Genomic DNA, 25,606 nt, shown 5'->3' with positions numbered 1-25,606 from the left:
GCTAAGACTCTAGGTATGTTTAGGGAATGTGTTAGATGTTATGATATTTTCGAGGTGCAGAAACTTTCTCCCAAATGTCTGAATGTTGATCAAAAGCGACAGCATGTCGTGTCTTCAACAGCCATTCTTCACCATTTTTAGCAAGGTGCCAATGATTTTTCTGTGCAAATTTAGACTATGGATGAAACATGGGTGTTTCATTATGGTCCAGAGATCAAAGAACAGTCTAAGGAATATCGCACAGTGGCTCCTCCCTCGTCCAGAGAAGTTCAGAACCTAGAAGTCCGTTGGGAAGGACATGGCATCTGTCTTTTGGAACAAGGATGGGATTTTTTTTTTTTTTTTTTTGTTGATTACCTGGAAAAGCGTAAAGCGATAACTGCTGAGCATTATTAATAATTTTTGGACAAATTAAAGGAGTAAGTAAATGTCAAACGCAGGGGAAAGCTGTCCCTAGGAGTGTTATTTTTCCAGGACAGTGCGCCAGAGCACATAGCACATCAAACACATGCCAGATTGACTGAACTTGGTTTCTGGTTTCTTCATCATCTCCCGTATTCATCAAATAATAAAAAAAAACATTTAAAGGGTTTCAAATTTGCATCAAATCATGACATCATTTGAGGCAGCAGAAATCTGGTTTGGGGAGCAGTCCTTCGATTTCTATTTGAGAGGTTTACAAATACTCGAATAGCGTTTTTAAAATTATGTGGAATTGAAAGGCAAATATGTTGAATGAACTGTATAATTGGATTATCTTGTTTTTTCCTATTATAAGAGGGGAGTTCAATAAATTATCTACCTACCTACACTGGTGTACAAAATTTAAGGACCTGACCTGTAGCTTTTCATAGGAGTGGCCTGGATATGGGTAAAGCATACCAAAGGAAGAACCTCGTGGGGTACAGAAATGGTGAAGGAAACAACACCGACACAACAACGGAAACAAAACGGTACAGAAGGACTTTATTCAAAAATGGCAACTAGCACTGACTGCCATGATACAGATGCATCACTGCCAAAGATGAAACAAAGGGAAGAGGTGGTCCTCAGTAGGAGATTTGGCCACCCCTAATGTCGATGCAGGTTTTATACCGCCTGTCCATACTTATAACAATGTTGTTGATAAGTTCTTGCGGTAACATCGTCCATTCCTCTGGCAGCGCCATCTTCAGCTGGTGAACATTTTCTAGTGGGTGTGGACGTGCCGCTCGGCGTCTCCCCAGAGCGTCCCATGTGTGTTTGATGGGATTTAGATCGGTGGAAACGGGCAGGCCAATCCATACGAACAATATCCTCACTTTCCAAAAGCATATCAACAGCTGCCGTGCGATGGGGTGTGGCATTATCATCCATAAACACGAGCTCGGGGCCAATGGCACCTCGGAACAGATACACATGGGGAAGGATTACCTCAGTACAGTAGCGTGCACTGGTTACAGTACCGCTTTCCAGTTGTGGAGTTGTGTACGTTCATCCAAGATAACGTCTCCCCAGACGAAAACACGTCGATCGCCATATTGATCCCTTTCAGAGATGTTTGCGGGGTGATACCGTGTGCCAACCTATCGCCAGATTAACTGACGTCCAGAATCGCTGCTGAGACTGAATCTACTTTCATCAGTAAAGAGTATCTTAAGTAAAGATTTTGTCGTTGTAACCTTTAGAAATAGCGTTGGTCCTTAAGTTTTGCACACCAGTGTAGGAAGGAAATGAGATAGAGGCAAAAATCTTTGTTTTATTTTTAAATGTAACTCCCCTGAACTACACTTGTTCCATTTTGTTGGCAATGAGGAAATATCAGACAAATAAAATTCTTTGTCCTATGCATCAAAGAACACTGTCTTCCTAATTTGAAATTTATTGAACATTTTGTCATTAAAAAAAAAAAAAAATATATATAGTTTCGGTGCAAAGTCAAGGACAACAGACATCAGTGTATCGTATTTATAAATTATGTACCATGCATTCCAGCTTGTATGTACATTCTTGGAAAATTTCTAGTTTTCCATAAAAATTCTCGCATCTATTTGAGACCGGCTAACATCACTGAGTGAAAATAACCGTTACAGAGAATTTTTTCCGGTATCCGGTCGGAATTGAATCCCAGACATTTTCCAAATAATTGGTGGGGTATTCAGTACGCTGCTACCGAGGCTATTCAAAGAAAAAGTAAAATAGAGAAAGGAAAGGAAAGGAAAGGAAAGGAAATTTATAAAATTGCTTGTATGTTTTAAATTAATCATTTATGCTACTAGAAAGTAGTATAAAATTACCAACGTAGACCTCTAAAAAAAATTACAATGACGTTATGAACCCTGTTGTACAGAGTATAAGCGAAATTATTTTATTTATTAATCAAAATGATGGTTGGGAAAGTTTTGTATAATTCCACACGCATGGAATTGCAGTGAGTCATAATTCGTCGAAATATTTGTTGTGTAATCCATCGAGTTAGTTAGTGTGCAATTTTTATTCTTTGTAAATTAAAGCCATATCAGATCTTATCAAAAATTTAATTGATGTGGTTATTTAAGAGAGTCACTATACTATACAATACTATTATAAGATACGATAAAGCGTTTTCTGTTTTAATATTCTTACCCCCCCTGTTTTTTCTTCACAAACTTTGATTAAGCTCAAGAAAGCGTCGTCTGCTATGAACTGTAGCTAAGTATCCTCGAACGCAGTGTATTATGCAGGTAACAAAGATAGGACACTGTTGTTAAAGTTAATGGTACAGTACGTCCATTCTGCCAGGTGTAATTTACCTTTATTATCATTGTGTTCAAGAACATGGATACAGTGAAATCCTGCTTATTATTTGGATCGAATCTCAATGCAAATGTGTAAGGTAAGGAAGTAGAAATCATATGCCGTTTACTATATTAATGTCTGTATGTTTTGTGTATTGGATTCCTGGTTGTGTTATTGTTCTGTGACCGGTGTTAACCACTGACTATTGTCATAAAATAGTAATAATTTAGTAATAAATGTTCAAGTTCCTTTGAAGCATATTTAAATTTACTAGGCGTTATTCTTTCAAATATACCCATTTGAAATAAGATTTTCTGAATTGTCCGTTATTTGGATTGCAATAATGCTTGCTTTAGCCAGGTCAATATATGAACAGCAGTGTGAAAGCAAAATACGTATTGTACGTCTGGTTTGTCAGACGATACAACAAAAATAGAAAATACTGAAGACGAAGGCAAAATCATGTCTTCTATCAAATACACAGCGCTCATTACTACAATAGTTTTATTTAACTGCATTTCTTTCTTCCCTCTGCCGTTCCTGAATTTTTATGTGTATCTTATTGTTGGCGAAAATAAAAGAAAAAAAATCTTTCAACCAATAACAATTTTGAAAAATGGTTATCAACTTTTATAATTACAATTGGCTATTTGAAGCCAATAATATATTTTAAATATATTATACTAACTACTATCCAATAATTCCACACCGGTGAATTAGAGAGTACATTTATGGAATACTCTTCCCCCCCCAATTGGCGCGATTAATAAATTTAAATAATGAGTGAATATTACAGAGCACTTCCTTTCTGCGATGTTTATAAAATCCATTCTCCGGAGATTATGAACTTTCTCGGTAAGGGAGGTCTAGTTTAGCATTGGTGGTTTTAGATCAGTAGACGAATTTTCCCGATGTTATTGTCCTGTCATTGACAAGCCTCGGGATTCAGAAACATTCAGAAATGTAGCAGTGTCTATGACTTCATAAGGCAATCCCTGCCTTGTTTACTGAATACGTGAATCTATGGAAAATCTGAAATATATTTACATTGTAATTAAAACATTTAGAATTATTTTGCTGGAATCTTTTTTATTATGTTGCTAAAGAATTTTTTAATGTTTTCGTGCTTTTTTTTGTAGACAAATTTTATTTACTACTTTTTTTTAATTGTAATTTTTTGAAAGCTTAGCCTTTTGATAATGTGGAACGTATGATCTTCAGTAGCGCATAATTTTGAACTATATTATTTTTTAATTTAATATGTTTCGTGCAACTTGAATTTAAACACCAGTAAGTAGTAAAATATAATTTAATTATATTGAATTTAAAGTTCAGGTAGTAAATGTCTTGGTGTGTTATAACGATATAGTTGGGTTCTTATTATTACAATGTTCAGGCTGATATATTACATGATCCAGTTTTTTTTATTATTATGCTCGAGCTGGTATATAACATGATTAAATATATGGTGTGAAAGATGTAGGTGATGTTTATCAGTGTAGCAATCATAAAACAAAAATCAGTATTATAGCACAGTTTTAAAGATAAATATGACAGAATAAAGCTTATTAATCTATGCATATTACATTCACTACCTATGCAAAAAAACAAAAAAAAGCGTAGCTTATAGAAATATACATATGTTTCTTTAATTGATGAAATTTAGATACCATATTAGGTACCAAATTAGATACCAAATTACTATGGAGGAGATCTCGTAGGAATTCTTCAAGCTTTCATACAGTGTTAATATCCACAGATGTTATGAGTATACTGGAGAGTGCTGACAATTTAGATGTAGATTGGGAATGCAGGAATATAGCTTTCGTTCTGTGCCATTTTAGGGTCTAGTATTTGTACTCCAGGACTGAGAATGCTGTATTTTGATCGTAGAACACCAGATTACTGAAGAATAAAGTAGAATATAGGAAACAAAGTTTTTAATATTTTAAAATTGTCCTATTTAATAGATATGTTTCCCTAACCAAGTAACCCTGATCACTTTGTGTGTAAGAATCTTTATATATAAGCAGCACAATAGCTTGTTGTTCAGAATTAGGCAGAAATTTCACTTAATTTGTTGAACTAAATTAAATTCAGAGATTTGCAAAGGAAAAAGAACAAAGATGAAGACAGATCTACCAAGATCAATTGATAAGCTGGGAAAAAAAAAAATGCATAGCATTAAAAGGCCTTCAAAAAATTAGCTTTGCAAGATACTTGCTTTAGTGTTTCCAACAAAATAGGTTTCATCAATGAGATTTCTTTTGTTTGAAACACTTTCTTTCCCACCCTTATGGGAGAGGAAAAAATCTTTAATCCTTGCAGTGAAAAGCAAAGTGAATTTATTTTGTATTTGCTTAAAAAAAATTATCACGATTTGTCTCTTAATATGAATATATTTCCTTCCCTCATTTATTCTGCTCATTCCTTTAAGGGCTCTAAACACCTCAGTCAGGTCATCCCAAGGTCTCTAGGCTCTGTAGCCTACATTTTATAAGACACACCTTATACAGAGATCCTTTAGCACTTCCAACAATCTAGTTACCTTTCTTTGGATCTTCTCTAGAAGTTGTTCTTTTTTGGGGGTGAGTCCTCTAGACCTGAATACAGGAGACCAAATCTGTTTTATCATTTTATAAAGAGGAATAATAACTTTCTTCTCTCTCCTTGCAAAAGTCCCATAATCATTGTTGGTGCCTGAGCTTTTCTGTCTACCTGCTGACATTGCAAGGAACACTTCATGTCAGTTGTATCACAATCCCTAAATCATTCTCATTCTGCACCACCTTTAATTCTGAGTTCCCCTATTCTGCAGTCATCCCCAGATTGCTTCTCCTCAAATGAGAAACTTTACATTTAGCAGGATTAAACTTTGGTTGACATCTTTCAGATCATATGTGCAACTGAACTAAGTCATTCTAAAACAGCATAACTTGATATCCATTATTTACCATCCTGCCTACTTTTAAATTATCAGCAAACTTTGACAACTTTCTATGTATATCCCCATTAATCATTGGGGAAGATCAGAAATAAGGTGGTCCCAATTCTGATCCATGAAAAATTTTGCTCACTCTGAAGAATGCCCATTTATTACTGCCTTCTGTTTCTTTTCACTCAGCCAACTCTTGATTCATTTAAGGATATTCCCAGCATGCTCCAGTAAGTAAATATTTACTAAAATCTAAGTATACAATTTTGAAAATTGTTTTCTCTAACTATATGCTTTGACTTGTCAACATAATAATTAACCAGATTTTTCTGGTTAATTATTATAGTGAATAAGAGCACAAATCTGTGCTCTTATTCACTTTAGGATTTTATCCTTATTAAGATCATTGTCCATTATTTAATTAACTTAAAAGAGAATAACTTTGAATTGAATCAAATACCAAGATAATACCTAAGAAAACAGGTACCACTATTATGTGAACTACCCTTCTGGAACAGTTATTATGTCACAAACATTAAAAGTAATGTTAGTATTTCTAACCAGAAATTACTTGCAGTCTTTTGGAATCACACATACTTCTATTGTCAAGTTAACTGGTAATCTCCTGATTGTTTCCTTGAGATCATTCAAGTTAAATACACTGATCTTTGATATTATGTAACTTGAATGATTTCAAGGAATTTAATTGTTTTTCTTAATTTAAGTAGTACTATTCAGAGACAAAAAGAGGGGGGGGGGGACTGTGAACTTTCCAATAGATCATGGATTTTCTTTCTTTTTTTGAAAGGTATTTAAATCTAAGTATATTTTTCATCTATGATTCCAAATTAAAAAGACAGTGCCTTGATGAATTGTATCTGCTACATATCAAGAGCAAGCATGTTCTTTAGTGTAGATAAGATCAGTCCTAACAGAAGAGAAAATATGATATAGGGTGTTCAGAGAGTATACCTGAAAATTTCCCTTCACATAAAAATAAAATGTGATAAATGTAAAAAAAAAAAAAAAAAATCTCATCCAGGATGTGGGCACACGTGCATGTACTGAAATTTTTGTGCTCTCGTGGTTAGCATGGTGGTTTTGACAACTTCCCTTCCACATCTGCTTATCAAAACCTGGGTTCAAAACCCATCAAGATGAGAGGAATATTTATAGACATTATTTCATACCATGGCTAAGTTGATTTTTCTCTGGCAAAAGTTGTAATAATTTCCCTATAAGAAAATGTAGGCTTTTCATCCAACAAAACAGGCAAACTAATTATTGAATATAAACAAATTACAGACATTATATACTAATGTGATCATAGCATGAACTGTCTTGGTACTAGTTCTAAACAACCAGCCACAATTTTCATAACACAAAGCTATTAACTTTCACAATGTTTTGTGGATATTGATGCAACAATGCAGGATGTATGGCAAAAATAAAAAAGCTTGTTTCAGTTCCTAGTTGCATAATAGCACTTTTAAACTGTTTCTAGAATATATTGAAGTAAGTTCTTTAGTTAGTGGGACATTTGAAGAAAAATGGACTGAACACGCAGTTGCAGCTGATATATATATATATATACACACACCATATGGTGGATTGTGTCAAGAGAACTTCATTTTTTCAACATGCAGGAATTGCTGGAAAATTTTCCAGGAAACATTCACAGATTTTATATTTCTGCATATCTACATTGTGTAATTCATTAAGAAATGAATTAAGGTGATATGATTTTATGCTAAGACTTTTGGTGATGTTGCTCTCTCATTATGGTCATGAAGATTGTTCCTGTGAATATTTCATTACTAAATGATCCACACTTGCAGTTTGATGAGTGAGTTACCGTTTTCTCTTAAAATAAAATAGAACAATTGTAAGGGATAAATAGAATCTTAACTTGCATTTAACACTCAAGACCATTGAGTGTTATAATATTGATTACAGAGGTTATAATATGTGAGATGTATTTAAATTGAGAAGTCCAGTATATTAAATAGATGGAATTTAGATAAAGAAACTAATGCCACTAACCCCTACAAGATACTCTAACTAAATAAGCTAGTGCTTGAAATTAGGTGGAAACAAATGAGTATTTTGATTTTTGGCAAGTTTCAGATATAGTAATAATGTGATGTAGGAGAATGATGGTGATCTAATGACATGCATAGAAAAATGTACTGACATGTGGCCACCAATAATTAATTTGTGTGTTTTATACAATGAAATGGGCTTCATGGGCTATTGTTACAATATCAGCTGTTATTACTTTTTTTATATTAATGAGTAAAAGTTGTACTAAATAACCCCTTAAACAAAAAATATTAGTGATCAATGAAAATAGGACCATTCATAATCAGTGTGAACAAAGAAATCCTAGTAGAAGTCCTCACATGCTGAGCTCAGTTCAAGGACTTCTTGTTGGTATGGTCAAGCTGGGATGCAAGAACTAATAAAATTTGGTTTGTGCTTGGTTGGGAGTAATATTAATCAATATTATTAGGAAACCCTGGCCTTTTTATTGGGTTGAAGATTTTAATAAAATTTTATTGAAGATATACAGTAAACTCCTCTTATAGTGCTGTGCTTTTGAATGGTAGAGCACAAGAAAATTGGGAAGGTGTTATTAGCAGGACCTCTCTCCCATATCCACTTTACAGGGCCCATCATAGGACCAGGGAAAAAAAAAATGCTGTAAGTGGGAGTGTGATGATGAAAGTTTTAGTGCAAGTTTAATAATTGCCTGTAAATCTATGTTTATTATATTTCAGTTCTTGTCACAAAATAACATCAAAGTAAAATCTGTGAATTGACTACTTGCCTTAAGCAAGTAGAAAATCTATCTAAAAAAATTACTTACACTTATATGCTACATTTATTTAAGATCAGTTTAATGTAATTAGTTTATTGTAAACTAGATGATTGAGATACACAATATTTATGCTACTCAACATTTTGTATAATTTAGTAAATTACTTGACTGTTTAGTTACGTTTCAGAATTCACTTTGGGACTCCAACTGATATCAGGCAAAAATAAAACTAAAAAAGAGAAGAGGAAGGATTATGAAATTATAAAAATCATAGTCACTTCTAAATGCTAACAAAACTGATAAACTATTGAGATAGGATGATTACAGGATAGATGTGTGTAAATTTGCCTTCAGCCAGTGGGTAGTTGATTATTGGGACAAACTTCCATCTGGTGTTGTAGAAGTGGGTAGTTCTTTAAATAAATTGAAGGAAGATCTAGACATAGGGGATAGACAGGCAATTATGGGAAGGGTCTTTCCACCCCCCATTGGCTGATGTTGTATAAGCTTACTTTCTTACATCATTTGCATCATTTTCCCACTATAAACCTAAAACAATCTCAATGTGTCTTGTATTACCAAACTAAAAAAAAGAATTTATTCACCTGATATTTAGAATTTGTGTGCATTACTCTCTTTTCCAGGTTGGGGATTCTTGCAGTAAGAAAAAGTTGAAGCTTATTTTACGATTTTATTTTTTGTGAGACATTGTTTATTGTGTGGGGGGAATGGGAATTCTTTTTGAACTATATTTTTATTATATAACTTTCCATAATCCTTTTTATTCAGTTTTTAATTAGTTTAAAGAGAGGCATTATGTGGTTTATTCATCTTCTAGATATATTTATTTTCTTTTATTAAAACCCTAAAGATGAAAGGTATTAGAACCTATAGTGATTAGTACCATGCGAGTTGAAGGATACTGACTTCACTTAATGATATTACATTTGAATTTCTATAGATTAATTTTCAAGAAATATTTTGAAGGACGGTTGTTCCAGAGAACAGAAATAAAAGGGATAAATGAAGAAGAGAAAAGTTAGTTATGCGAGTTTGGAGTTGGATGTTGACTGGTTGAGACACTTGTTTAGACTGGTTTGTGAGAGAGTGGTGAAATTGCAGAAGCCAATTCAGAAGAACACTTCCCATGAAATTATCTATACAAAAGGTAAGCAGTGGAAACGGGATATCTACGAGACAAAGTGGATTTTCTAGGAGATGAGCGGATAATTAACCCAATTGCCCTTTTTTGGGATCAAGTTAAGGAGTTTAAAAGAGGTTTAGGGGCATCACTCAAGATGTTAGGAACAGTATTCCATGGTACAGCAGATCTTGGATTTATGCTGAGTCAGTAGCTGTTCAGAAGAAAAGCATTGCCAAAAATAAAAGAGAATATTCAGAGGAACAGTATTTGAGATGTGCTTATGCCAAGGCAGATCAGATCAGAAGTCAGGGTATTTCCCAATACAGATATGCAATCTGAGTGTCATTGAAGATGAACATAGGAGCAGTAGACTATTTTTTTTTTTTTGAAAATAAGTCAAGATTGAGTTTTAGAAGGATTGATGTTAACTAAGTTTTCTTTGTCCCATTGGAGAATTACCTAGCACTGAAGGAATTGGTAGAGGCTGTTTGTGTGGGATCATCATCAACCATTTTCAATCCATTGCAGGATGGAGGCATCTCCAGTAACTTTCCAGTTTCTTCTGTTTTGTGCAATGGCCATCCATTTACCACCCATGAACTCGTGAATTTCATCTGTCCATCTCCGTTGTTGTCTTCCAAGTTTTAATTTGGCTCCTCTTGGGTACCATTCTGTTATTTTCTTAGTCTCTCTGTCGTCATGTTGTTGAGCTATGTGTCCTGCCAAAGTCTATTTCAGTTCTTTAGTTTTGATTGGTTTTCTGCCTAATTCATGTGTTTCCTCTTATCTAACAGTCTGATTCCTAATATAATTCGTTCCATTCTTTGCTGTGTAGTTTTCAGCTTCTCTTCCATTCTTTTGGTGAGTGCCCAAGTTTCACTTCCATAAGTCATGGTGGGGAGTATACGTTGGTTCATTTTTTTACTTTTCAGACAAATTGGGATATTGCTCCTCAGTATGTGACTATATTTCCTGGATGCTATCCATCTGAAATTTATCCTTCTCTTGAGTTCCAGCCATTTATCATATTACAGCTAATGACTTGTCCCAGATAAGTATATAAATCCATCTTTTCAATTACTGCTCCTTCAATGATTATATGCCTTTTTTGGCATACTTGTCCATTATTACTTTTGTTTTTTCATATTCCACAAATATCAGGCATAATGGTGTTTTATATTCATTTGCTTTCTCAGATAGCTGTGAGATATTACATGAAGGTGTAATTTTACAAAAAAAGTCAGACTTTTTTTTTACAAAATTTGACAGTTACATTAATATACGATTTTGAACAAAAAGTCATTGTGGCTTCATCGTGAATAAACTCATTTTGCTGAGTTTTTTGCAAGTATAACTTGACAAATGCTGTTTTGATTGTGGAGATATACATTTTGCTATTAATATGGTTACCAAAATGAGAGAAATTAGCTGTTTCATTTTGGGTTATGTGAATTTTGGGCTTTACACTTAAATGAACTAATTGAATAATCAAGCATGTTCTTGATTATTCAATTAGTTCACGTAAATGTAATCCAGCATTCTTTTTTTTTACTTAGTGATGCATGTTTTCTTAACCTTGTAGTGGTAAGGGACCCAGAACTCCCTTCTGAAAAAAAATCTTATTAACAATTAAGCTTAGTGAATAATTTTGAATGAGAAATTAGAAATTTGCAGTTTTCACAGAGTAACTACAAGAATACCTGCTAGGTACCATAAAAGTATTCTTGCAACTGTTGTGCACTACACACACACACACACACACACACCCCCACACCCCCCACACACAGGTGCCTCGGTGGGCAGGAGCAGCAGTGTGTAGCACAAGTTTCTTGATTAGACCGGGGTTCGAGCCCGTGCCCGCCAAATACGGAGGATGTGGAAAGGTCAGAGAATAACCACCGCATATCCCCGGAGCAATATGGCCTTAGTTGCTAATGCTCCTAAAAACCAAATAACACACACACACACACACACACACACACACACACACACACACACACACACACACACACAGGAATGACGATCGCATATCTCCGGAGCAATATGGCCTTAGTTGCTAATGCTCCTAAAAACCAAAAATAACGCACACAGGGGCGGTGCTAGATTAGCTGCTGCCAGCGACTGGCGCCATAGGCAAATCATGGAGTCAGCACCCCAAAAACTCCAAGGGAAGTATAGGCTGAGGTCAGTACTGCGCCCTGGGTGACTGCCAAGTTGATCTGATGACAGCACCCCCCACACACACAGAGTGAGTGTTTTAATTAAAAGGCACTGTCTGTTTTGTTTATTTTCAGTTCTAAGCTGTTTGCCATCTATACCTTTTTGTCATATTTGGACTAAAATTTTTGAATTTGATGTTAACATTGGACTAAATATTACCTTCTCTTCAGACTGGAACAAGCTCTAATTAGACAAGTAGAAAATCGGGCAAGGTTGACAGAAGACATAAGAATGACGCTTAACCTGCTAGCAGTACTTGTAGCAAAACTTAAAGAATGATAAAATCATTAAAAATTGCTCTTTGGAATGCCAATGGCCTGGATGGACATAGCCAGGAGGTGAAAACATTTATTATTGAAAATAACTTAGATACCATGTTGATTACAGAAATACATTTTACAACCAGAAATTACTTTGAAATGATGAACTATAGCTACTATGACACGAAACATCCTGAAGGAACAGCTCGGGGAGGTTCAGCAATAATTGTTAAACTCCATAAAGCACCACGAGTTAACCAAGTACAAAACGAATTCTACCCAAGCAACGAGTATTGCAATTGAAGATTGGAGAGGTTCTGTCATGGTTTCTGCAGTCTATTGCTCACCAAGCTATAATATTAGTATAAACGAATTCATAACCCTATTCCAAGGTTTTGGGAATAGATTTATCGCATTGTACATGCTTGGCATTGTATTTATTACAATGCCAAGCATGTACAATGGGGTTCAAGAAGAATAACAACGAGGGGATGAACACTACAAAGAGTAATGCAAGAAAATCATTATGAACATTTATCTACAGGTGAGCCAACATACTGGCCGACAGATAGGAGAAAAGTTCCCGATATATATTAGACATCTTCATGACTAAAGGGATTGTGGAAGACTATACAGATATAACATTGAGTCTAGACCTATCTTCTGATCACTTCCCAGTAATAGCAAATGAGCTTGCATATTATAATCAGACAGAAACCACCAGTTCTTCATAATAAACACACACAGATTGGGAATACTTCCAAGAGCTAATAAATGAGAAATTAAATTTACAAATGCCTTTTTAAACATCTGATGATATTGACCTAGCTGTAGAAAACCTAACAACAACAATAATACAATCTGCTGCTTGGGAAGCTACACCAGAAATAAAAACACAGGGGAAAAACAGAATTTGCCAATCATTATAAAACAAACAATAGCAGAAAAACGAAGGCTAAGAAGAGTCTGGCAACTGAGCAGACACCCTGAAGATAAAAAAAATTTTAATAACGCAGCAAGAAATTTAAAAAGAATGCTTGATGCAATAAAAATAAGTTAATTCTGGAACAAATAACTGCAACTGATGCCACTGACTATGCCTTGTGGAAAGCCACAAAAAAGATAAAACAGCCAACACAACTAGTACTGCCTATCAAAAAACCTGACAATGACTGGGCAAAAAGTGACTCAGACAAAGCCAACACTTTTGCTGAACACCGGGCAAATGTTTTTCAACTTCTGAATCTACAGCAGAAGAGGAAGAAGAAATCCATCGTTATCTTGAAGCTTTTTATCAACTGTCTCCACCTGTAAAAGCCTACTCGCTAGCTGAAGTAAGGAGTATCATACAAAGAGAACTGAATTTGAAAAAAGTGACAGGGTACGATTTGATTACTGGTAAAATACTCAAGGAACTACCTCCAAAAGGACTTAATGCTTCTAATGCACATATACAATTCCATAATATGTGTGGGCTATATTTCCAAGCAGCATGGAAAGTTGCCAAAATAATGATATTAAAACTGGGGAAACCCTCCAATGAAGTAACGTCATACTGGCCCATCAATCTGCTACCAATATTATCAAAAATAATAGAAAAGTTAATATTAAAATGGCTGAAACTGATCCTAGAAGAAGAAAACTTAATTCCACCACATCAATTTGGATTTAGACAGCAACATGGTACTATTGAACAAGTGCATAGAGTTGTCAATTTTATCAACAGTTGTCTGGAAACAAAAAAAAAATATTGCTCAGCGTGTTCTTAGATATCAGTCAAGCATTCAACAAAGTTTGGCATGCTGAATTACTATACAAACTGAAGCAGGTATTACCTCACCGATTATATATAATTATTAAATCATACCTCACAGAAAGATATTACCAAGTGAAACAAGAACAAACCCAGTAATACCCAATGCTCTCTGGAGTGCCACAGGGGAGTGTCTTCCGGCCAGTATTGTATACTCTTTACACTGCTGATCTCCCAGTTAACGATAACACCCTAGTAGCAACATTTGCTAATGACACAGCAGAACTTGTGACTGATGAAAATCCAATAACTGCAAAACAAAGGTTACAAGAACAGCTTAACCAGACACAAGCCTGGCAAAAAAAATGGTGCATGAAAACCAATTAGACAAAATCTACTCATGTCACATTCACAATGAGACAGGAAACATGCCCACCAGTGAAATTAAATGGCCGTGCCATATCGTAAGCAGACAATGCTAAGTACCTACCTTGGTATCCATCTAGATAGATGCTTGAATTGGTGAAAGCACATTTCGACAAAGAGGAAACAATGTGGGCTGAAGGCTAGCAAGTTGTATTGGCTAATTGGAAGGGATTCCAAGTTAACATTTGCAAACACGCTACTTATATACAAAGTCATACTGAAACCCATGTGGACCTATGCCATCCAGTTTTGGGGTATCACCAGAGCCTCAAACATAGAAATACTTTTTTTTTTTTTTTTTAATGTAAACCCCAAACACGAGAGGTATTAGAACCTATAGTACTTAGTACAGTGCTTGGGTTGGAGTTTCAGAAGATGAAAGAAGATATTTGTTGATATTGGACTTGAACGTCTGTAGACATTTTCAGGAAATACATACAAAGGAAATTTGTTCCAGAAAACGGCAGTTGAATGAATAAATGAGGAAGATGAAAAGTTGGTTCTGTGAGTTTGAAGTTGGATAGTAAATGGTGGCTGCACATGTTCGGACTGTTTTGAAAGAGAAAGCGGGAATTATAGAAGCCAATTCAGAAGAACAGTGCCCATGGAAATATCTGTAGAAGAGGCATGCTGCAGAAACAGTACTGTCTATGAGACAGCAAGCAGAGAGACTCTGTTATAGATGAATCATCATTAATTAACCTAACTGCCCTCTTCTGAATGGAATCAAGAAGCCTGAGAGAGGTTTTGGGGGCACCACCCCAGATGTGAGAACTATTCCATTGTAGGGCGGATTTGCGATTTATATGGAATGAGCAGCAGTTTGGAAGAAAAGTAACGTAAAGAGAAAGAGAAAAAAACAAGTTTTTTTTTTTTAGATGCAGAGGAAGCAATATTTGTAATATACTTGTGCCAAGAAAGATTAGAATTAAGGTAATCCCCAAAAGAGATATCATTTTGCCTAGAAATCGGAGTGTCACTAAAGATAAGCATAGGAGCAGAAGAATCCTTTTCGCGAGATATAAGACAAGACTGAATTTTAGAAGGATTGAAATCAACGAAGTTGTCTTTCACCCACTGGAGAATTACCCGAAGATCCGCATTTAAGGAAATAGTAGCAGATATTCGAGAAGTTGAAGCTGATTGAGCAGGGCAAGGTTTCTCAAAATGGAAAGTGGAATGCAATGTGCTATCATCGACTATGGATAGGATTTCCATTCAATGGAAGAAGGTCATTAATATACAAGAGGGAAAGAACTGAACCTTGGGGGACACCGGCATTAGTGGAGAAGTTAGAAGACAGAGAGCCATCTACCATCACCCTCAGTGAGCGATCAGAGAGAAAACTGGATAACCAATTACTAAAAACAGTTGGCAAACCATAAGATGGAAGTTTGTTTAGAAGACCTTTATGCCAAACACGATCAAATGTCTTTGAGATATCAAGAGCAACTACTTGTGTTTCACTGAACCTTTCCATTGAGTTAGTCCATAAATGGGTAACATAGGCCAGAATATCACCAGTGGATCGACACTGATGGAATCCATACTGGTGATTGTTGATCAGACGGAAGGTTTCTAGGTAGTTTAAGAGTTGGTGGTTAATTGATTTCTCCATTATTTTAGAAAGAGTAGAAGTAATTGCAATGGGACTATAATTGGATGGGAGGGATTTGTCACCCTTTTTAGGAACTGGCTGGATATGAGCAAATTTCCAAGCAGAAGGAAAAACACCTTTGGAATAAGAAAGTGAAAAAAGGCGGCAAAGAATAGGAGGAAGTTCAGGAGCACAGGTTTTGAGAACAAGTGGAGAAATACCATCGGTACCCGGAGCTTTCTTAGCATCAAGATTCGTCAAAATCCTTCTGACATCCTTTTGACGGAAGACCACAGGAGGCATTGAATGGAAATAAAGCAAGTAAGCTTTATTCTTGGCTGAAGTGACACCAGAATCATCTGGTTTGGGCAGAGATGGGCAAGAATGAAGTTTTCTACACTTAGCCTGTTGAAACTCTAGTTTGGACTGATTAATAACTGCTTTACAATTGTTGTGAGCTTTGGTGTAGGGAGAAAATGAAACTGAAGAATTAGAAACAAGCCAATTACGATATGCAACATTCTTCTCTTGAACAGCTTAGCACATTTATTGGAAAACCAAGGTTTAGATAAGGGACGAGATTTTAAAGTGGAGTGTGGGATACAGGATTCCATTCCTGCAATAATAATTTCACTGACACTATCTGAGCAAACATTGACATCAGAAGTTTTGAAGCAGTAATCCGACCAAGGAACAGAAGAAAAGAAATCTTGCAGGTCATCCTATTTTGCATTCTTGTAATGCCAAACAACACGAGGTGGGAATAGCCATGAGAGAAAGGCTCCACTGGAGAAGAGACAATCACCAAGTTGTGATCTGAAGTGCCTAAAGGACCTCTCATTTCAACCGAGTACTTAGAAGGGTTGTTTATGAGAAAAAGATCAAACTTGGCTGTATGATTAGGATTGTCCGGCATTCTTGTAGGTAAATGAACAATCTGTGCAAGGTCATTAGTAATTGCAACAGCCTCAGCATCTCGACCAGCTGGATTGGTGTGACTAGAAAACGGAAGCCAGCTGGAGTTGTGAACGTTAAAATCACCAAGGAAAATTACCTCACTGTTAGGAAAGTTGGACTGGAGGAAGTCAAAGAGCTCCAAGTGATTAGTGGAGTTTGGAGAACGGTATAGACAACAGATGAATTTGACACAATGAGGTAGAGAGATTTTAAGCCAGAGAAGATCGAAGAGAGGAGATTCCAAATTACCAAGTCTGACAGGGAATATCAGAGCGGACATATGCACAAGTATCACCTTTGAGGCAAAAGGAATCATACAGTGAATAATTTCGGCACCTGTGATGAGCAGTAGTTGAATCAACCAATAACTCAGATTCTGTCAGAAAAAGTATGTGGGGTTTGGCAGACTGCAAGTGGAAATGGACATCGTTGAGATTAGAATTGAAACCACATATATTTGTGAAATGAATTAGGAAGAGTTTGGGAGGTTTAGATCTTTTTGCAGATAAGCTTGCTCTATTAGTTTGACAATTCATGGTGTATTCAATAGTAAGAAAAAGTGGGTGGGAGGGACATGCTGTATAAAGTAATGAAATTTTTGGATATGGCGTACACATGGTAAGAATATACCCAGATCCTTGACATAACGTGGCCTTGACAATGCACCCCGCATACACACTATTTGGACTCCCTCCAGTCACTATCTGGCAGAGTAGAGGTAGCACGATTATACACTAGCTGATCCGGAAGCCTCCTAGAGAGTTACCAATAGGTTCGGTCCGGTGTACTAACTAGCGGCCGGCCTGCGAACACCGTTTTAGAGCTGTACCCTCGAAATGTAAGGAATAATGGATCTCGCCACAATGTTCATCATAATTTCAAAAGTCATCAATCATACTGCATGATGGAAGAGATGGGGAAGGGTTGACTGGAACTTGGATCTAGAGATTAAACATAGATTCCACCACTTCAAGCCTCCAATAAGCAAAGTGGTGGTATTGCACCGGTTGATGAGTCACCTACCATCTAGTACTGCCTGGTAACATAGAGGGGTGGCATTCCTCCATGTGGTGCGGGCACTACACTTCGACTCCTGCTTACGTTGGTTCACACCTGGGTGGTCACCCACCATGTACTTGTGCATGGAGGTTATACCCAGGATTACTAACAGTCCCACCATTGTGAAGGTGCAAGAAGAGGATTTGGCTGTCACAGATCGTCCGGACTTCGCCGAAATTGGGTCCACTTGACTTGAGTGTCACTCGAATATCAGTTCCATTGGCGTTTTAGACTCCCAGGTAGCAAATACAGCTTGTCTGAGAGAATGTCTGTGACAACCTCAAGGACCAATGCTTTCAATCAAAGATGCTGAGAACCATTACCAACTGTCCCTGGTATGTCACCAATAAAATGATACATAGAGACCTGAACATGCCAATGGTAAAAGAAGAAATATGCAATTACAGTGTGAAATACCAACAACTAGAAGTACATCCAAATTACCTGGTGATGAACCTTTTTGGATAACAGCAAATTTCCCAGAAGACTAAAACACCACATTTGCTGGACTTCATCTGCTAGAACTAATCTATTCAGTGTGAATGCAGTCGTCAGTGATTAAATAAACTCAATAGAAATGTTGTTGCTGGACATCTCCTTCATTCAAGACATTCTACTGACGTTTACCCTACATCAGATTTACTTAATGTTCGTTATCTCGAACAGATTGTAAATGAGTATTATTGTAAAAAAAAAATATGTGTGTATATATATATATTACCTTTTCAGATTTTATGATTTCTAAAATAAGTTTATTTAATCAATTGCTTTGTGCTCGGTTTGAAAGTTGTTTCCCTATCTTTGTTTTAGTTTAGAATTGTCATCTCTCTCTACTTTGGAAATGAATGCGAGTCGATTTTATTTGAAACAAATACAACAGTAGGGAGTTCTTCTCTTGTGAGAGGAGATGCGACACAGTTGCTCTCTTAGCCAGCTGTTGACTTGCTGTTTGTTTGTTTATTTGGTTTTTAGGACCATTAGCAACTAAGGCCATATTGCCCCGGGGATATGCGGTGGTCATTCCCTGACCTTTTTGCATTCTCCGTATTTGGTGGTCACGGGCTTGAACCCCGGTCTAATCAAGAAGCGTGTGCTACGCACTGCTGCTCCTGCCCACACCTGACTATGGAGGTGGCCCCAGCTGTTGAGAGGGGGAGAGAGAGAGAGAGAGAGAGAGTTGAATAAAAATTGGTTTTCTACATTTGTTTTAGAAGAAAGATGATGTTTTTAGACCAAACCGAACTGAAGATGGGAACCAGGTTTCCCACATGGATAAAAAGAAGTTGATTAGACAAAATTGTAATTTAGAAAGAGTAAAATCTAAATGGTAAGAGTCCAGTTTTAAGAGCCCAGTGTTTTGTCATATTTAGGTTGAAATTTAAAAATTTCAACATAAATATGACAAAAATGGTCCAGATGACAAATAGTGTAAGCCTAAAAATAAAGAAAATAAATCGTGCTGTTTTCACTAGCAACACCCTTTATGTATGTGTGCTTGTATATGTTTTGTGTGGTGTCTCCGTAGCCAGGTGGGCAGGACCAGCAGTGCGTAGCACACGCTTCTTGATTAGACCGGGGTTCGAGCCCGTGATGACCGAATACGGAGGATGCGGTAAGGTCAAGGAATGACCACTGCATATTCCCGGAGCATATATGGCCTTAGTTGCTAATGCTCCTAAAAAAAAAAAAACAAACAAACAAATATGTTTGTGTACAGTATTTATTTTACTTTTCTTTTTAATTTTTGATATATAATATGTAAGCAGAAATATGTGCATTTTGAAATTTCATGAACTCAGCAGCATTGGAAATTTGAATTAAACTTTAAAGTGAAACCCCAGGTGCTCACACCTGGTGAGTATGGGCTTGGCACACCCAGGGTCCTGATCTGGATATCATCATTCTTCTCTTTCTTGGTGATTCCCTTCTCTCTCTCTCTCTCTCTCTCTCTCTCTCTCTCTCTCTCTCTCTCTCTCTCTCTCTCTCTCTCTCTCTCTCTCTCTCTCTCTCATACACACACACACACACACAGGGTAACTGGGGAATTTTTTTTGGCTGGTGCAGCATAAGCCTCAGGCTTCCTTGCACCATATGGCTTATAATAACTAATGGTATCTTATACAGGTAGCCCTCGGCTTATGACGGGGATCTGTTCCTGAAGAAACTGTTGCAAAAAAAAAAAAATTATGTAAAATGAACCTAATTATATAATGTAAGTCAATGAGTTATGTTCCAGGCCCCTCTCAAAATTGACATAAGTAAGATAATATTATATTTAAAGCTTTGAAATGAATGCTATAAATGTAAAAAAAAAAAAAAAGTGTTTTTAAATAAAAATCAGTTAAATGTAATATAATATAAAATGAAAACTAAATTTAATTTAATAAAAAAAAAATTTTTTTTACATTCTCTGATATGTTTAAAGCCTAAGACCACAAGTTTTTGTAACTGCCAGTGTTATCCCTCTGCACTGATCTTTTTTGACAGTGGTGTAGTGCAGAGATTTTACTTCTCTGATTAAGTCCCTGGTTGAGATCTTCCCTTTTTTTGAAGAAAGCATGCAATGTTGATTGTCGATTTCTTCTTTTTATTTGAGAATCTCAGAATAAGGGCTAATAGATACAATTGCATGTGTGAGTAGGACTTACTGGGGCTAAAGAGATGCACCCTCCCTCTTCTCTATAAGTCTGCATTCCTGCCCATAATCACTTATGGTGCCAGAGCATGGTTTACCAGAGTCACCACTATTAGGAATATATGGAAACTTGAAACCATCCAGCGCTGCATGTTACTCATGATGACAAGGGCCTGCCAAACAGTCAGCACTCCTGCTCTTCAGGTTTTGGCTGGGGTCCTGCCTTTAGACCTGGAGGTGATCCACCGTGGAATACACTATCAAGAGGAATTTGGGCCACCATCCTTAACTATAGGATGAATCTCACAAACAAGATTGATCCTATGGTTCAATTTAGAGTAAGTCAGTATAGAGAAGAGGATTTGCAAAGCCAACCCTCTTCTTTATAGTGACTCAAACTTGTCAGCAGAGATGGAAAGACATGAGCAAAGGACCAATCATGAAGAAATTTATTCCCCAGGTCACTACAGTTTTCCTCAAAGGTCCCTTTTTGTTCTCTCCTGGTCTCCATGCTACTTATCTTATTATGGGCCATGAATCTGTCACACAGAAGCTGACCCTGTTTGGTATTGAGGAGGACCCCTACTGCTCCTGTGTCCATGAAGAGGACTGGGATCATATGGTTTATACATGTCCTCACTACAAAGACTTAAGATACAGTTTAATTTCCAAAATACATGATCTCCCACGAGACAGAATATCTGAACATCACTGAGCAGGAATATTACCTAGCTTTTACGAAGTTTGCTCATGACTTGTTTGATGTAAGAAGATCACACCTTGCACGGGCACCTGCCTCAATTGATAACTAGCCTTCTGACCATTCATCTTAACCTTAATCTCTAAAGTCTTTTCCCTCTATAAGTTGACAAAAACAGAATTAGTTCAGTACCCTCTAACTCCGTAGCCGAGTGGGCAGGAGCGGGAGTGCATTAGCACACGCTCTTTGAGTAGACCGGGGGTTCAAGCCCCTGACTGCTGAATACGGTCGATCTGCCAACCCGCACTGGACCAGCATGGCAGATTATGGTCCATTTCCCTCAGCATGAATTGTTGAGGAGGCTTCCATCCTGCAGTGGGTTGATAATGGCTGCACTTTACTTTACCCTCTAACTGAAAACAACCTTCATGGACATGGCACCCACAGTCTTGACACAACTTTATCTTAACACTTTATTTTAGCCAGCGAGTTCTAATTTACTTCACCTGGACAGACTTTTTTGCTATATTCATTTGAGTAGGAATAAGTTACTTACATGGGTGGTAGAGGCTGACAGTTTGAGGAAATTCAAAGGTCAGCTGGATAATTACCTACGGGAGGAGGGAAATGCATAGGTTGTCTATTTCCTTTTCTCTTATTATTTTTTTAAAAATATTTCTTATATTATTTGATTTATTTTTTGTTATTTTATTTTATTTTTTATTTTATTATTATTATTATTATTATTATTATTATTATTTTTTTGGCTGGTGCATCATAAGCCATAGGCTTCCTTGCACCATGTGGCCATTACTAATACAACCCAACCAGACGTGACTTCCTGCTAACCCTCCTGTAGGCTAGGATTTGCTAACCCAGCATACATTGGCTAGTATTCATTACCAACAACAGAAAAATCTCCTCACAGAAAAGAAACTACTAACCAAGCTTGTTGGGTAGGACTCCAAGGCTACATGACCGGAGTAGACCAGTGATGACCAGCCCCCGGCAATCTTGCTGGGTGACTGTCTCTCTTGCACCCACGGGCTTCTCTCATACCTAATCCTTCACCTGGTGGAGCAACTCCAGATCCACTGAACTTATTATAGCTGCCACCTTCACTACAGCAGCTATTCTTTTTTTTTTTTTTACTTGGTCGATGTCTAGGAAGCTCAGGCTGTCCTGGCAGAGACCACCCAGAGAATTATGGGCAGCCTGGTTATCTCCTAGCAGTATGAGCGGGCAACGTGGGGTCCTACGGCCAAAAACCAAGGCACACAACACTTTCTGGCTTTCACAGTGATACTGTTTGTCTCCACAGAGTTCATATAGCACAGATGTGGGAAACCACTGGAGGCACCTTTCCCCTAACACTGTGCACTTACCTCTACTCTTTCCAAAGTAATGGAGGAATCCATTAACTGTCAACTACTAAACTATCTCAAGACTTTCTATCTTATCAATGATCGTCAATGTTGATTCCTTTGTTGTTGATTCATTGGTGATATTTTGGCTTGTTGCCTATCTATGAACAAATTCAGTGGAAAGGTTTGATGAAACTCCATCAGTGGTTCTTAAGATTTCTAAAGCTTTTAACCACATTTAGCATAAAGGTCTTCTTAATAAGCTTCCGTCTTATGGATTTGCCGACTTTTTTTTTTTCAAATGGGTATATAGTTTTCTCTCTGACCCCCCTCCTGCAAGTGATGGTAGATGGCTCTGTCTTCTAACTTCTCCAGTTATGCTGGTATTCCCCATGGTTCAGTTCTTTCTTACACTCTTTTCCTCCTGTATGTTAATGGCCCTTCTTTCACTGAATGGAAATCCTGTCCATAGTTTTGATGATGATAGTACATTGCTTCCACCTTCCAGTTTGAGAAACCTTCCCAGCACAAACAATATTTAACTTCTCAAATATCCACCACCAATTCCTTGAACGCTGATCAAGTAATTCTCCAATGGGACAAAGATTACAGAGTTAATTTCATCCTAATAAAACTCAGTCAGGTCTTATATCTCACAAAAAAGGAGCCTACAGCTCCTATGCTCATCTTTAATGACACTCTAGAAGATTGCACATATCTATTAGGGATCACTCTGGCTTCTAATCACTCTTGGTATAAGCACATTGCAAATATTTCTTCCTCTGCATCTAAAAACTGAGTTTTCTCTTGCACTACCTCTTTTCTAAACAAAAAAAAACTTGTATGATAAAATTGGCTATATTTTGGATCTCAATATCAGTGTTCAGGCCTAGGTTTTTGGAAGAAGTTCTAAAACTTGGCCATGAGAGACCAAACTGTACCAGGGAGAGTTCTTCTGTGGAATATTGTTCTCACATCTTTGGTGGTGCTCTAAAACCTCTCTCCGGTTTCTAGACTTCATTTAAAAGAGGGAAGTCAGTTTAATTAATAGCCCATGTCTTACAAAGTCCCCCCCCACTCTTTGTCTCATGGATTTTCTGGTTCTGCTACATGCCTTTTCTATAGATGCTTCCATGGGCACTGTTCTTTTGAATTGGCTTCTGTAATTCCCCTTCTTTCTTCCAAACATATGCCACAACCAGTCAAAATCCATTCACTGTCCAACTTCAAGCTCACAGAACTAACTTTTTTTCTTTTCATTTATCCCTTCAACTTCTGTTTTTCGGAACAACCTTCATTCACATAGATTACCTGAAAATTATAATGTAGCAAAATTGAAGTCCAATGTCAAGTATCTTCTTCAGTTTTTCGAACCTTCAATCCACACTTTACTAAGTACTATAGGTTCTAATATCATTCATGTTTTTTATTTTTCATTAAAAAAAAAAAAAAACAATCCTTGGCCATCATTATTCCACTCTGTATTCCTGTTTTTTTCACAGTGATGCAATTTCACTGTCATTGAGTGTACTATACAGCAACCCCTGTATAACATGGTACTTCTACAACACTGTTTTGCTCTAACACGATTGATAAAGTGCAGAAATCCTTGCACAATACGGTACTTATATGACACAGTTTCGCTCTAACACAGTTAGAAAATTGTGGCAACCTGGCATAACATAGTATTTTTGAGCTTTTGTTGGTGGGGGGGAGACTTCTGTTATGTTGGATGTAATTTTTCAACATTTCCATTCTTTTTGTGAATCCCTGCTTTTGGCTCGCTAATCATTATGCAGAAGAAAAAAAAAAATTGCAAAATCCCAGTGTGCTATTGAACTTTTCGAAAAAAATCTAGATTTCAAAGTTTTTTTTATTACTATTGGATAATGTGGTAGGCTAAAAAAAATTGAAGTCATCCAAACGTGAAGTAATATTCCTATCACTTAGTATAACTTCTTTAATTAGATCAAGGCATTATATCTACCTTTTGAAACTCATTACAATGGATTTTAGAAAAATTTGATTCCGAATTGAATTGATTATGGAAAATTAAAGTGATGGAGGCATGGAAACATTTTTCAATTGTGGACTGTATCGGAATCTTTGCTTTATCACTCAAAGAAGTAAAACTGTCAACGTTAAATGCATGTTGGTAAAATGTATAGCCAGAGTCGGTTCATTCAGGAAATATGGTCGAACCGACAGAAAACTGAATCATGCGATGGTAGGACGGAAAGGTTTTGATGATATGACTACTGAAGCCCTCATTGGGTAGCACAGTTGGTAGAATCGCTATTATCCCCACACTGGGTGGAAATGAACTAAGTTCGAATTCCATCGATGGCGGAAAGAATTTTTATGGGGCTTTTTCACAATGTGGCTGAGTTAGTTGGTCACAGGCAAGGGTAGCATGGATTTTCTCCTCAAAACTGAAGTGTTTCGTCCAGGAAAATAGAAAATCGACACCTCAGAGCAAATAGCCTTAGTCACTGATGTTCCTAAAAAAAAAATGTTTACTGAAGTTCATGAATTACTGGCAGAAAGAGGCTGGCAAAGCGGATTTGCTGGAAATGGCATCGGAGGCAAATCAATTCAAAGAATGATAGCGCAGATAAATTCTGAACTTCCAAATTTTACAAAGGTAAAAAGTTAGCCGAGCAATTAGAATCTTATTTTTTGCATGCAGATTCTTCAACTGAAAGGAGCCCAAAGTTCAAAAGCTTCACAAATGCTTAGTTCCATATGATGAAATTACTAAGATCTATCAAGCAAAAGCAAAGAGAGCCGAAGATACATGAAATCTAGGAGGGTGTATTTTTTTCAGTTTTATTAGCATTTTGTTAATGAAATGGTGTATTTTTGTTAGCTCTTGGAATGTAACCCCCCCCCCCCCTTTTTGTATTGGTTCTTAGTTCTGTATAACACGGTTTTACACTACACCAGATTTTATAGGAACCTAACTACAGTGTTATACA

At 36.7% G+C, this 25,606-nt stretch overlaps 1 protein-coding gene across 1 annotated transcript in view; it reads left to right on the top strand.

Moving 5' to 3' along the window:
* The first annotated feature begins 2,712 nt into the window (after positions 1 to 2,712).
* Positions 2,713 to 25,606, top strand: part of Ndae1 (Na[+]-driven anion exchanger 1) — a 490,785-nt gene continuing 467,891 nt past the window's right edge. The window contains exon 1 of the mRNA XM_090387778.1: positions 2,713 to 2,854. The gene's annotated coding sequence lies outside the window, so the exon portion shown is untranslated. The remainder of the gene's footprint in view (positions 2,855 to 25,606) is intronic.

Source organism: Mastigoproctus giganteus, chromosome 13 (assembly GCF_048544385.1).
Source record: "Mastigoproctus giganteus isolate SK-2022 chromosome 13, ASM4854438v1, whole genome shotgun sequence".
Classification (NCBI taxonomy): domain Eukaryota; kingdom Metazoa; phylum Arthropoda; class Arachnida; order Uropygi; family Thelyphonidae; genus Mastigoproctus; species Mastigoproctus giganteus.
This window is presented reverse-complemented; position numbering and strand designations above follow the sequence as displayed.